The sequence below is a fragment of the Rhopalosiphum padi genome, chromosome 4, assembly GCF_020882245.1.
Source record: "Rhopalosiphum padi isolate XX-2018 chromosome 4, ASM2088224v1, whole genome shotgun sequence".
Classification (NCBI taxonomy): Eukaryota; Metazoa; Arthropoda; class Insecta; order Hemiptera; family Aphididae; genus Rhopalosiphum; species Rhopalosiphum padi.
In genome coordinates this window covers 27,760,985-27,775,050 of record NC_083600.1, presented here as the reverse complement: position 1 = coordinate 27,775,050, position 14,066 = coordinate 27,760,985, and the positions used below count along the sequence as shown (strand labels likewise).

At 32.0% G+C, this 14,066-nt stretch overlaps 1 long non-coding RNA gene and 1 pseudogene across 1 annotated transcript; one reads left to right on the top strand and one right to left on the bottom strand.

The window, feature by feature from the left end:
- Positions 1–1,522: 1,522 nt before the first annotated feature.
- LOC132928867 (enolase-like) lies at positions 1,523–2,961 on the bottom strand (annotated as a pseudogene).
- Positions 2,962–3,844: 883 nt separating this feature from the next.
- Positions 3,845–9,533, top strand: LOC132931000 (uncharacterized). Its single transcript, XR_009662313.1, has 3 exons — positions 3,845–4,366; positions 8,507–8,783; positions 9,266–9,533. It is a non-coding gene; the product is annotated as an uncharacterized LOC132931000 (long non-coding RNA).
- Positions 9,534–14,066: the final 4,533 nt, after the last annotated feature.

The following is a 14,066-nucleotide window of genomic DNA, read 5'->3' as shown; positions in this document are numbered from 1 at the left end:
GCGAGCGGGACCGGAGTGGACGACGATTATGCTGTCGCAACGACACCAATAGCAGTTATGGCTATTGTTACTGATTAACGGCGAGAGCTCGACAATTAATCGTTACGGAACAACGCGACCGACTGCTTATGATGGTCACGAAACGTCATACACAACGGTATAGTAAGAGCGAGACTGCATTGCGCATACATAGGTAACGATGACGGTAACGACAAACGGTACAGAAGTTGGCGTGCTGCGGTGGAACAACCGGCGAAGAAGCCGGACAACAATGATAAAATTACAGAAGCGTTTAACACCGAGTAAGTGCCATGAAGTGGTGACGCACTCGGATGCACGTCATAATAATATATTAAAACGGGCCGGTATACGACGTATACCAATGACGAATGGCCGAACGCAATCGGAGACGCAGATAATACGGCGACCGATAAAGAAGCCGATGGAAATCGCAAATGGTATTGAGTAAAAAAATAAAAATTAATCAAATATCGTGTGATGTGGGATTACGGGTACTCACAACCAATGGTCAACATGTTTTTGAGTGTTGCAGTGACGACGTCTAGTTGCGGTGGCATCATGACATTACTGAACGAGATCCATGTATATTATATATATATATATCCGAACTGTGGCAGTGATGACGAAATATATATATTTATTAATTTATTATACATCAAAATATTGTAGCGACATAAAATTACATCACCGACATCGTGTCACGGACTAAACGGGTGGCCTGTTCGAGTGGCTATGAATTTTACGCACCAAAACGATACATGGTTTTGACTTTTGAGTGTACCAATATATTGCAGTACTGCACTCATTACTCCATCAACACTAACCGATTTATATTAATCTATATGAACTAAATATATTATATTATAAACATATATATATATTTATATATTCAACGATTGTAACATAGACCTGTTACATATTACACAAGTACCAATATACATGTATATTAATTTAATAATTTAATATTCTAATTTCTTATGTTATATTATAAAATAATATATATGATTTATTATAACTTATAACTCACCGGTTAGGTTAGGTCCATAAGGGTTTGTAGTAAATTTACCTGTACAAGTTACTCTTTCGAACACTTCCAACGAATATTTGATTTATTTATTCTTAAAATGGTATAATCATAACCATATTTAATAATTTAAGATTTGGTTTATAGTTGATTAGTTTTGGTTCATAGTGTACTCGAATTTCAGAGTGTAAATGTTATGCTCTACTGTGTCATCACCAAACCCACGTCTTATACTGATTGCAATCACGATTCACGATCTAAAGTTTTGAGTTATTTAATTTAATCTTATCTTGTAAAATATATTTTCCGGTTTATTCATACTGTACTAAGTGTCCGCGGTCGATTTCTACCAATTTATTGTAACCGTACAAAGTGATCGCGGTATGCAACTCAAACAATAGATAGTACAAAGTGTTCGTTTACCGTATTATTATACCCACCTATAATTAGTGGCTGCTGTCTGCAATAATGCAAATCTCAATAAGTTGTAATTTCCTAAAATATGATTTAAATGTGACACAATAGTTATTTTTTAAATACTTATTAAACTTTAAACGATTTAAACCTTCAAATAAATCATTATAATATAATATTCGTATTCAAAAGACTTTCGACTAGAAATATCTATCAGCTAGCGTTAAATCAGCTGCAGATAGTATGTTTAAATACTTCGATTAGACATTATATATATATATATCATCATTATTGTGTTCCTTTGTGTATAAATATTAAATTTATTAAAATTATATGTACAATCTGCCGGACAAGCCGAGTTATGTTATACACATAATGTATTATTATTATACAGTAGATTTTTATTATATTGAACGTCAATATTTTTCGTTACTCGAACTACGTTGAAATACCCTTGAAACTACCATTACACTTAAAAGCAATAGCGTTTTCTCTCGATAACACGAAATAAAAATTCATCGTTTTTCGTTATTATTAACGGTTTTTTCGCGCACAAAATGTATCTGCAACTCATCTAACGACACGTGTAAAGTTTCGGAGTTTAAAAACAAATCATTCACCGCAAAACTTGCATAAATACGGGTTTTTTCAAAAAGTGGTTTTTAGTGGACTTAAGTGTTAAATTTTTGAATATTCATAATTTTATTGATATTAAAATAATGTCCGACGGTCCTTTATGAACGTTACAACAGTTTTAGCGGCGGAGTACGACTGCGCGTGCTTTACCTTTTTAGGTACCTATACGATTGCGCGCAGTGCTTGAATAACAAAGCACATGATTTTAACTACTCAAAGGCGTATGATTGTGCGTGAAATTGGGTGCGGCGTTGCCAAATTTATTACTAAACAAAAATTAAGTTATATCATAGTTATTTTTAATATTTAAATACAGATACAAATACATTTATTCAGAAACTAAGAATGATATAATATTAAAAAAATGTTATTAATAATAAATATACTTGGATGTCAGTGGATGCAGTAAAATTAGTCCATGCTTCCCAATGATCTTTATCAAATGGATCTTCTATAATTGATACTATTGAAAATTCTTTAATGATTTCTTTGTTAAAGCTTCAGTTGAGATTATTTGTCTTTTGTCTTTATTGTCCGACTTATTTTTGAAATCAAAATCGTACTTTCCATCACTGCAATTATTATTGAAGTTATTGGAATTCATATAATAAATCATATTATACATAATTAAAGTTATTATATATAAATTTAAACAAAATAAATTGCTTTACACGTAAAACTCAGAAACTGTAACGTCCATTCCAATTTTGATTTTTCCCAAATATCTAGCGTTTTTAATAGCTGTTTCAATTAAACGCAAACATTCTTTGCTATCAAGAATAATTGGTGCAAACTCACCTTCATTACTAACTAATGTAACATCCAATCCATATTTACTATTAAATCTTGATATCATTTTTAAGATTGTAGTATCACTCTTTAGTACTACCTATATCATCTAGTTGCTTATTTTTCTCAGCCTTCCCGGTGTATTCTTACAAGTAGTAATCTTCTCGATGGTTCTAACTACTAATTGTTGAACCTAGTTTGCTGCATCATCTTTTAAATATCTCTTGCAATAAGCTTTGAACACTTTTTAATGATTTTATAAATCGTTAATTTATAATAATTGATTTATATATTCATAAATAAAAAATAAAACAGTAACTCATTGTGTAAATATGATTTTCAATTTCTTCATATTTTAATAACAAATCAAGGTATATATTTATAATTGATATAAATAAAAAACAATAAACTTGCCATAAGAGCTATCAATAATGTAATACATTTTGATAAGAAAAAACGGTGTAAATGTATGAAACAAAAAATTATTTTCAGAAAAAAAATTTGCTATATGGGCTAACAGTATGTATATATAATACATTTTGATAAATCAAATAGTGTACAAATTGGAATAAAAAATTTTGGTAAGTAGCGCAGTGAAATAATAAGATAAAAAATTAATCTGGAAAAAAATTTTCAACTTGGGCTAACAGTTGGTATAATAATAAATTTTATAAATGAAAGAAAAATGAAAATTTTAACTAGAATAACAAGAAAACAATAATAACAATGATAAAAAAAAAAGGAAAAAAACATCGACAGGACTACACGAAACTAGTCGGGGGGGGGATACGAGATGGCGATTCGGTGCAAAAATCAATGTGTTACAGGCTATTGGTCGCCTCCGCTACGTTTTCTAAACAGTCCACGAACAGACGAGTGTCACGAGATCATTTCGCTCGGGCGTACGAACGACGACCACTAGACGGCAAGGCGAGGTCCGACAGAGTCGGCAGTGGGAATATATAGTTGACGGCGAGTGGCTATTGCGCGATGTCATACGCGCGTCAGACGACGGTGCAGACGACGACTAATCAACGAGCGACCGAGACCAAAACGGCACGGGGCGAGTGAAGAAGATTTGAGCCTGTGAAATCGGCGACCACCGGATGGACGCGACCCGACAAATAATAATTACTATTTATTCAAACTAAACTTTTTATATTCTAGTAAATGAATTTATTTTATTCAAAAACTGTAACATTAAAATGTAGATCACTATTCATTATTAGTTAAAACATATATTATTATAATTATACAACTTATATCTCTATTAGGAGGCCTCTTTACTCTATTATTTAATATTTTCATGTTATTATTTATCACTATTATATCAATATTAAACTAACTATTCACTATTCAGCTCTATAACAGGTATTCTAATAAATTATTATAATAAAAAAGAAAAAACGTTTTAAATGTAAAACTATTCTAAGCAGTAAGCGGGGACGTTCTATTAGCCTACATATGTTTATAAAAAATTTTGTAAGTATACATTTTTTTTATATTTTTATAATTAGTAAATAGAATATGTGTAAATTCAATGCTTTAAGTAATAGATATACATATTACATACAATATTTCTAGCAATATTAAACTTGACCCGCTTTTGTTAGTATAATTGTAAAATAAGAACTAATATAATAACTACTTGGAGTCTTTTTATAACAAGTCAAAGAATATTTTTTTTTCAAAACTATGGTATTGTAATACTTTATAAAACGTTAATATTTCTCGTTTCTTGATATAAATAATTATTTAATTGGTATTTAATAAAAAAAATGTATGTAAGGTATTAAGATAAAAAAAATAGTTGTGTAATTTTCCTCACCACCTTTATTATTAAACGGCGTACAATATAACATCGTCCGTATTGTTTAATAACTTTATGAGGTACTACACAAGGCGCGTTTTTTTTATTGTGGTATCCCCAGTAGGCCTAATCCACATAGCAAGCGAGAACTCGTGAACGCTGATCGTCTGTAATAATTGTTATATATAGCCAGAATAGTAACTGCAATTTCTCGCAATAAAATACGTCTTACACACCAATATAATTAATAAATATAATAATACATGGGAAATATAAACAAATAAATATCGAATTATACATTTTTAATAATGTGTTAATTAGTTTAAATTTGTAATTATAGTTTAGTCGTAGCACGGCATTCGCACATTTCCAGCTTAACATATAATATATAACTTAATATTATATAAATATTATTATATAATAAAAGATATACAATATAATTACTACCTTTTACCTATATAAATCAATAATAAATATAACTGTCTATGTCCTTTGATATAATAATATTTTATTGTAAATATTTAAATTAGATAGACAGCTATTGAAGATGAACTATTAAAATTACAACACTTTATAGACTAATTTTCTTATTTTTAATTTATAATAGTACAACTAAAATAAATAAATATTACTCACAAAATGATGTATAAATGTTTTATGGATCGCAAACTGGTCAGCTAATCCGTGTGATCCTATTTTAGACCTCCTATATATAATGTGACTTGAAATGCTCCAAAACTGTAGCGGCTCATCGAGTCAATCCGACGCTACCAAAACTTATAAAAAAGTAAAATAAACATTCTTAGTTCTTACCATAACATGGACTCGCAATTATTTTTCTACAGTGCACGTTCAACTATTATGTAACATTGAGGTAGGTATATAAAACGATTTTGGATCTGAGTTTTGAAGAATATTACTTAAGAAAATAAAAACTGATGTATATTAGTGAACGAAACCAAAAAAATAAAAACAATAATAAAAAATAAAAAGTTTAATAGGTTTATTAGTTTAGTAGTTAAAATTAATAACAAACATAATTTAGCCAGCATATTATTTTTTTAGCATTTATTATTATAAACTATAATACTACATTTGAATAAATAGTTTATGTTTTATATTATGTCTATAGCGAACATACGATTTTAATATGATTGTAATTGTTTTTAATTAAATGTGTACGAATAATAAATTTAAAATGTTAAGACACGTACACGCATCATTTGTCACAATATGTCTTATAAGCACCTGTTACCAAACTCGGTGTAGAAAAGCTGTCCGAACCGTCACTGATTTCAACGACGATGTGACCTATAATTCAGTTATATACGGTGGATGTAAACATACGCTGTCGCGGAAGGAACAGGATCCAGACGGTTATCGGTATAAATCGACGAGACAGGTCACCGAGCCAATAGTCAATAATATATATCCGTGCTGGACAGCGGCGCGTAGAACAGTGCAATCGTAGTCGCTGCAGTTCCAATCGCCGGCTGTATTCCGGATGGTCGGTTATTTCCGGCGCGAATGTATTTGGTTTCCGCTCTGAAGCCGGCTGGTCGACTACGGAGAAGCGGACGGATCTTAACCCGTTAAACGCGGAATACGACGGAACCCGACGCAGCCGTTACGATGAGAACAGTGAAGATGCTTCCTCGGCATTGGTCGTGGCTACAGTTGTCGCAGTGCTCGAACTCGTTGAGCTCGAGATGAGTTTGTTCGTGAATATTTGCGACAGTTTCCGTTGAAGCTCACATTGTATATATGTCATCCATTCACGTAATCACCGCCGTCTGTTCTCGATCGACATAGTCGTCACTAGTCAGTAGACGATGCGACAGTAAACGCTCGAGCCCATCGCCGTCACCAACTGTCGTCCCTGTCCAATACGATGAGGAGCGTGTGTCTAGACTAGACAACGGCAATTACGTATATTATAGTACATGATAATTGTAGAATACAATAATCATAATAGTTTTAATTAAACTTTCATGAAAATATTTTATATAACGTCTATTTTAGATTTTTTTTATGATTATTTAAGTACCTTGTAAGATTTTTACATCATATTTTTAATATATTATTCAATATTTAACTTATACAGTGCTCAAATCGAATTGGGCACTGTATACAATACCCGGACAATGTTAACATATTCCAACTTTGGCCTTGAAAATCGGTCTTCTTACTTGTTACAATATAATATGTTACACTATTAATATTGGAATTGTACAAGATTTCCCGGGAAAAGTACACTTTTCCCGGAATCAAGTGGGCAAAGTTAATTAAATACAGAGCGCTGCAAACATTTATATCGAATAGCTTTTAAACATAACAATAACACTAGAAAGCTATACTTGGATATTTTATTCGTACGAGACACTCGTAACCGGCAAAGAAATTTAAAGATGAAGTGGCAAAAATAGTTCTAAATTAGGTTGTCACGACTCAAGAGTATGCTAGGTGTACTTGCAATACATTATGTACCACCAACTGGTGTAAATGTAAAAAAAATCTGGTCGACTTTGCAACTCAAAGTACCACAATAGTGATGTATGTGATAATAAATTAAGTAAAATAATTTCTATGTGCTTAACATTATTTTCAAGTAATAATTAACTATAATCATTATATTTTAATACTAAAAAGTATTAATTTTAATCATTTTAAACCACTTTTAGATAATAATATTAATTCTTCAGGAGTATGAACCTAACTGAATACCTATAATAGATTTAAAACTAATACTTGAAGCGTCTATTTTAGATTTTTTAAGATTATTTAAGTTTAAGTTTTAATATATTTAATATTTAACCTACTGTGGTTAAACAAAATTAGGTACTGTATACAATGCCCGGACAATGTTAAATTATTCCAAATTTGCCTTGAAAATCGGGCGAAATGCACAATAACCGGGCACTATGCGCAATGCCCAACTTCTTACTTAGCCCGTAACATAAATACGTAAATAATTGCGGCCTGGGGAGGGGGATTGTTGATTTTTCTGACCATTTTGCAAATTGCTGTCCATCAGTTCCACTAAATTGCTCTTACAGTGCTAAACTTTTTAATACCTATATCTAGTTGCATATATTTCTCATACTACTTCTCAACTACTAACTATTGAACCTATTTCAGTGCCACTTTTTTTAAATATCTCTTGCAATAAGCTTTGAAAATGTAAATGTATAAAACAAAAAATAATTTTCGGAAAAAAATTTGCCGTATGGGCTAACAGTAGATCTAATACATTTTGATAAATAAAACAGTGTACAAAATGGTATTAACAATTTTGATGATTTACAAAGTGAAATGAATGAGATAAAAAATTTTCCATATGGGCTAAAAGTTGGTATAATAATACATTTTATAAATGAAGAAAAATGAAAATTTGAACAAGAATAACAAGAAAACAATAATAGCAATGATATTATATTGCAGAATTTATTCATATTATATGATCCCGTGTTTAAAGCAAAGCATTTTATCTTATGTACCTATATTAATATATAATTTGATAAAACGGCATTCTACTAAATATGTAACTGCTAATTTTATTTTCATTGTTTCCGTAAACTATATAAATGTTTTAGTTAAAACTAAGAAATTATCTTAAATTTTTTTTTTACAATAATAATATTAATACGGTCATCAGTAATCTTATACAATTTCTATTTCTATTTAGATCCAACGCATAAAACATTAAAATATTCATATTATGACAACGTATAACGGAATTTTTATTTTATTAATACTAACAACACAGAAAATGTTTAATTTTGTATTCAATTTTGTAAATTTGTATGTTATAGAAATTCACTGCCAATGTCAAGTCGATCTTACAAATTAATCATAAAGAATGTTGAAGACGTTCGGTGGTATCCGGTCAAGGATTCGGTTCCGTTGATCGTACTGGCTAAGAACTCGGCCATTTGACATTATCCAATTATTCGACGGGTTTTCGACGAATAGTATTCGTGAACGATGTGCATAGTACATGAATCATCCTCGAAAACTTTGAGGAGTCTTTCACAGTCATATTTGTGACGAATAGAATCTACGAAACGACCAGAATCCCCAAACAATAAGGTAATAAGCTTACGGACATAAAATCGACGGACATGACAGGATAAGCCTCTACACGACCCGACTGTGTGTAAAATTTAAAATTCATTATAAAACTTTACTATTTTTAACATATCTAGTCTTATTATTTAATAAAACGTAACAATGTCATCTTTGACGTTTGCGGTGGCTATTTTATTTATATACCCATGTATAATACGTAGGTACAGCGAGATTGTTAGATTTCTATGTTTCTAATAAGTACAAAATATCATGGAAGTATAAAAATAGTTGAAATATTAATCCCGTTTTATTTATTAAAACCATAAGTTGATTTTAATTTTCACACGTCTTTGTCAAAGTTTTAGAAATTTATACGGTATACCCATAATGGCTTATACATTTTTCGTAAAAATAAAATATCTTTTACATAAATATCGTTTAATCAACAATAATTAAGTATAGAAACGAAATGAATGTTTATTAACAGATTTATCATTATTTAGGTTAACATGACAACGAGTTAACCGTGGTCCGAGAGGATGGCTGGATGATACGAAAAAAAGTACAACGGGAAAACATTATAAGAATTGCTTATAAAATTGAATTTGGGACATCACAAATGGCGTTATAAAAGTGAAAATTTTATGATGAATCTTGAGATAATACCTGTATAATATTCATTATTCCATTATAATAATTGTGCAATGTTATACATAGCAGTTTAGAAATTATCATTTTAATTTTTTTGTTAATGTATAACAAATATTAATAGAGTTGATTATTTAAAATTAATAAGTTAATGGGAACACTTCAAAATCATAGAAGTTTTATTTATAAATTCAATGATTTTTGAATGAGTTATTATACATTAAATTAAATATAGATCAATCACTGCTTAACATGGTAATACATAATATGTTGAAAGTAAGGCAAATATTCAATTGTTTTGAGAATAATATAATTTAGTTTATTTGATAAAATACTTTGTGCATGCGTAATAGTGCATATTACAATTCATGTTAGTTGCATATTATAGACAGATTAATCAATTGGTGATTTTAGCACTATTTATATAACTTAAAAATAATTTACAGAATATACAGACCATAACCGACTGGGCGATTATTATCCTGTATCAGAACCGGTGCGGTGATTGACTTTCTGTATTTTCAAATCCACGATAGTAATTATATCTATAACGAATGATGCCTGTATTTAAAGCTAAAATGATCAAATAATATAAATATAATAATATCATACATTATAATATGTATCTCATTTCGTCCGGTGTATTATACAGACAATTTCACTACATTTATGCGTAGAGCAACACATTAATGATAATAATATAATATTACAATGTCTAATCGACAGTGTTTTAACATACTAACTGCACTTTAACTTGACACTCGATGTAGTATACCGTTAGTCGAGAACATAATAATATATAGCTGAATGGATATTTTTAGTTAAAAGTCTTTTGAAAAAGAATGTTAAGTCTTATAGGTACTAATTATGTTCTTTTTTGTTGGAAGATTATTATCGTTTTAAAATTATATAAGTATTGAAAACATAAATGATAATATTATACATAACTAAAAATTAGTTAGTGTTGATTGAGTGACGAGTGTATTGGTACACTTAAAATCATATTATATCGTTTTAGTGCGTAAAATGTGTTGCCGCCCAACAATTCACCATTCGTCTTGGTATGTAATTACTAATTTGCAATATTTGCATTGCCATCACATATAATATATATTTTACTGGTCGTCTGTGCATCGACCTCGTGTGTTATCGTCGAACAGGATGACTGCAACATGGAGAAAAAGCTGCAATAAGTCAGTGGCGTCATTCGATTTTTTTTTTTACTACGCATGGCGTATAAAGCAGGCCACTTTAAGCCGAAAATACTATCAATTTTTCAGGTCAATCAATTTATAAAGTGGTTCTAATTACTACAATATTGGATTTTAAATAAGTAAATGTATACCCTGAACGGTACGAATGACGCCACTGCTATAAGTAAGCTTATTATGTCGGTATAAGTCAACTACGCACTTTATTCGGCCACCCAAAGACTTTTGCGGCATGGTGGTTATAGCTGTGAAAACGCGGTTAAAGACGCCGCCCGACTACAGTAGGTACCAAATATTACAGTGATAGTGGCACGGCTGGCACGTTACGACGGCGGCGAAAATTGTTCACGCGTCAGCGTTACAGTGGTCAACAGCAATCCCAATCAAATTACCGGCCAATGAAGCCACAGCCACCACAGTCAGGATATTTATAATAAGACGAGTATAATAAATATATATATATATATATACATGGATATCGTTCAGTACTATCGTGCCACCGCAATTAGACATCGTCACTGCAGCACTCAAAAACCTGCTAACCATTATTGGTCGTGAGTTTCCGTAATCCCATATCACACGATATTTGATTTATTTCTATTTGTTTTACTTTTACAGTATATCTTGGTGAGATGTCTCCTACGTCCTACACCGACATTTTACGATCTCAAAATACCTTTTGCGATTTCGATCGGCTTCGTTATCGGTCGCCGTATTATTTTTATGCGTCCCCGATTGCGTTCGGCCGTTCGTCAGCCTCCGTTCGCGTTGCGACGCGTAAACGTCGTACACCACCAGGCCGTTTTTATATTGTCGTGCGTCCGAGTGTGCCACCACTTCGCGGCAACCTACTCGGTGTTAAACGCTTCAGTACGTTTTTAATATTTTTATCTTTGTTGTCCGACTTTTTCGCCGGTTGTTCCATCGCCGCACGCCAACTTCTCTGCCGCTTGTCGTTACCTTTGTACTCGCAATGCGACGTTTCGTCTCCATCAATCAGTCGGTCGTATTGTTCCGTAACGATTAATTGTCGTAAATGAGTAACGATTGCCATAACTGCTGTATTGGTGTCATCGAGACAGCATCACTGTCCACTCCGGTACCGCTGGCCATCATCGTCGCCGGGCCGCTCGATTGTAAAAGGCGGGTATCGTTCGGCTGTCCGCCATGCTCAGGGGGTGTAACGCGTCTATATACGAGCGTGCGACACCCGTGAACTCGTCACACGACGGAGTGCCGGAGAACGTATACGTTGGTGATTTGTCGCCAAACTCCGTAGTGCCTCCTCATTTTCGTACTCCCGATCGTGCATCGCCGCAGTCGGCATATGCGAAGGTTACACCTGACAACCACAATTTTACGTATGTCGTACGGACGCGAATGTGTTGTCTCCGTCTTATACTATAACACTAACGCATAATAAACCACATCAAAATATACATTCAGTGGTTCCGATTTAGGTATTTAGCTTAAATATTAGTGTTAAATGACCTGTTGTCAAACTTAATGGTAAGAAGACCATTTGTGTTCCCTCGTCTATTTCTTAGGAAATTTTAATTTTTAAGCGAGTTATACTAAAAGTATGTAAAATATTTATACTTAAAAATGCTTATTATAATTCACTTAAAAATAAAAAGTATCGTAAAAAACCGACGAGAGAACACAGATAATGTTCTTATCTTTAAGTTTAATAACCAGTCATTTCATTATTATATAAACAAACACAATATAATTGGAACTGCTGAACGTAGGTATATTATTTAATGTTGTGTATGCGTTAGTAAGACGGAGACAACACACACAGGTACGACGTCCTTTAAAATGTAATCTATAAACTTTAACAAATTAACAAATTGAAAGCTGATAAAATATAAGGAAACAATTATCTGAGGAAATGGTAACTGCGTGTCCATTAGTTTGTGTTTACGGGTATTGTGCGATGAACGTGTGCTTAATATTTTATAAAAAAATTAAATAATCATTGTAATTTTTCAAGTAGACATTTGTGAATCAATCTGTAAAAAATAAAAATGACTTCTACAGTTGAATATCTCTATAGGGACATTATTAACATACACCAGTTATTACTTCAATATGATAAAAAGCAAAAAACCAAAATAAATAACGATATAGGGTGTGATGAAAATTTAGTTATTTAAACGTAAAAACAAAAAAAAAGTGGGCAAGTGGGTATCGCTCTGCTGTATAGTAGAGATGGAGAGTAGGTCACTGGTCACTATAATGGATGTGTTATAAATTAATTACAAATTACAAATTTGAATGCAATGACGGGTATCATTGTATACGAAAAACGATTCTGCGCCGTCAGACATTCTTTCTTTATCAAAAAAATCGAGAAAATCCAAATATTAACCACCTAAGTACTGTAAAAACCACTTTTTTGAAAAATACTCTTATGCAAGTTTTCGTGGTGAATGATTTATTTTTCAACTCTGAAACTTTACACGAATCGTAAGACGGGTTGGCGAAACAGTTATCGCGCAAGAAAACACGAAGTTAGTTTTTTGCCGTTTTTCAGGATCAATTTTTCGTGTTTCCCCTTAAATAAATTGAAAAATATTGCAATCAATCCATGGACCCAGGACCCGCGGAAAAACCAATGCGATTGCACTACTTAATACTCTACACGGGGGCTTCTAACCGCCCTGAATAGTTGGCCTTCGGCCCACACAATTAAACTACATTTAACCTAATCGTCCATCTTTCGCCTGCCTGGTGCCAATATGATGTCACACTCATCTGCAGCCTCCTTCTGCCAGAGTATTATCTCCACTCTCCACTCTCCACTATCCTGCCAAAGGCAGTCTGCGTTTTCACCAACGCCTCAATCCGTCGTCTCCTCGGTGTTATGAGTACAAAACAACGAGGTTTAGGTACATGATGGTTTAAATGGACAAACTCTGCTTCCATATAGGTACAGTAAAATCCCGTTACGGCGTTACAATGAACTACTGGCCCTGCTTTTCGGCAGAGGGACTTCTATGACTTTCGTTATAACGGGATTTTTCGTTGTATTGGTATTCGTTGTAATGGGAATTTACTGTGTATAAATAATTACATTATCGAGTGACAGACCTCAGTTATCTTTTTATTTACTTAGCTCGCGCCACAGCAATGTATTGGATCATTATTAATTAAGTACTATATCGTGGTTAAATTTTATTCTAAAATCATTTAAATATTGCTCTTGTTTTATACTTGTCTGATGTTTGTATTTTTCATATAATTTGGTGATTATGATTTTAAAAGTTACACAATTAATTAATATTTTTTCTAATATAGATGGAATCAATACGTTTCCTATCGCTAAGTACCTATCATAATTTATAGTTTCATTTAATGCTTAATTTACAATTTGTAATTTGAACGATCAGCGCGACTGAACGTAATTATTGCACAATTTCATTTTGTTTAAACTTTGATT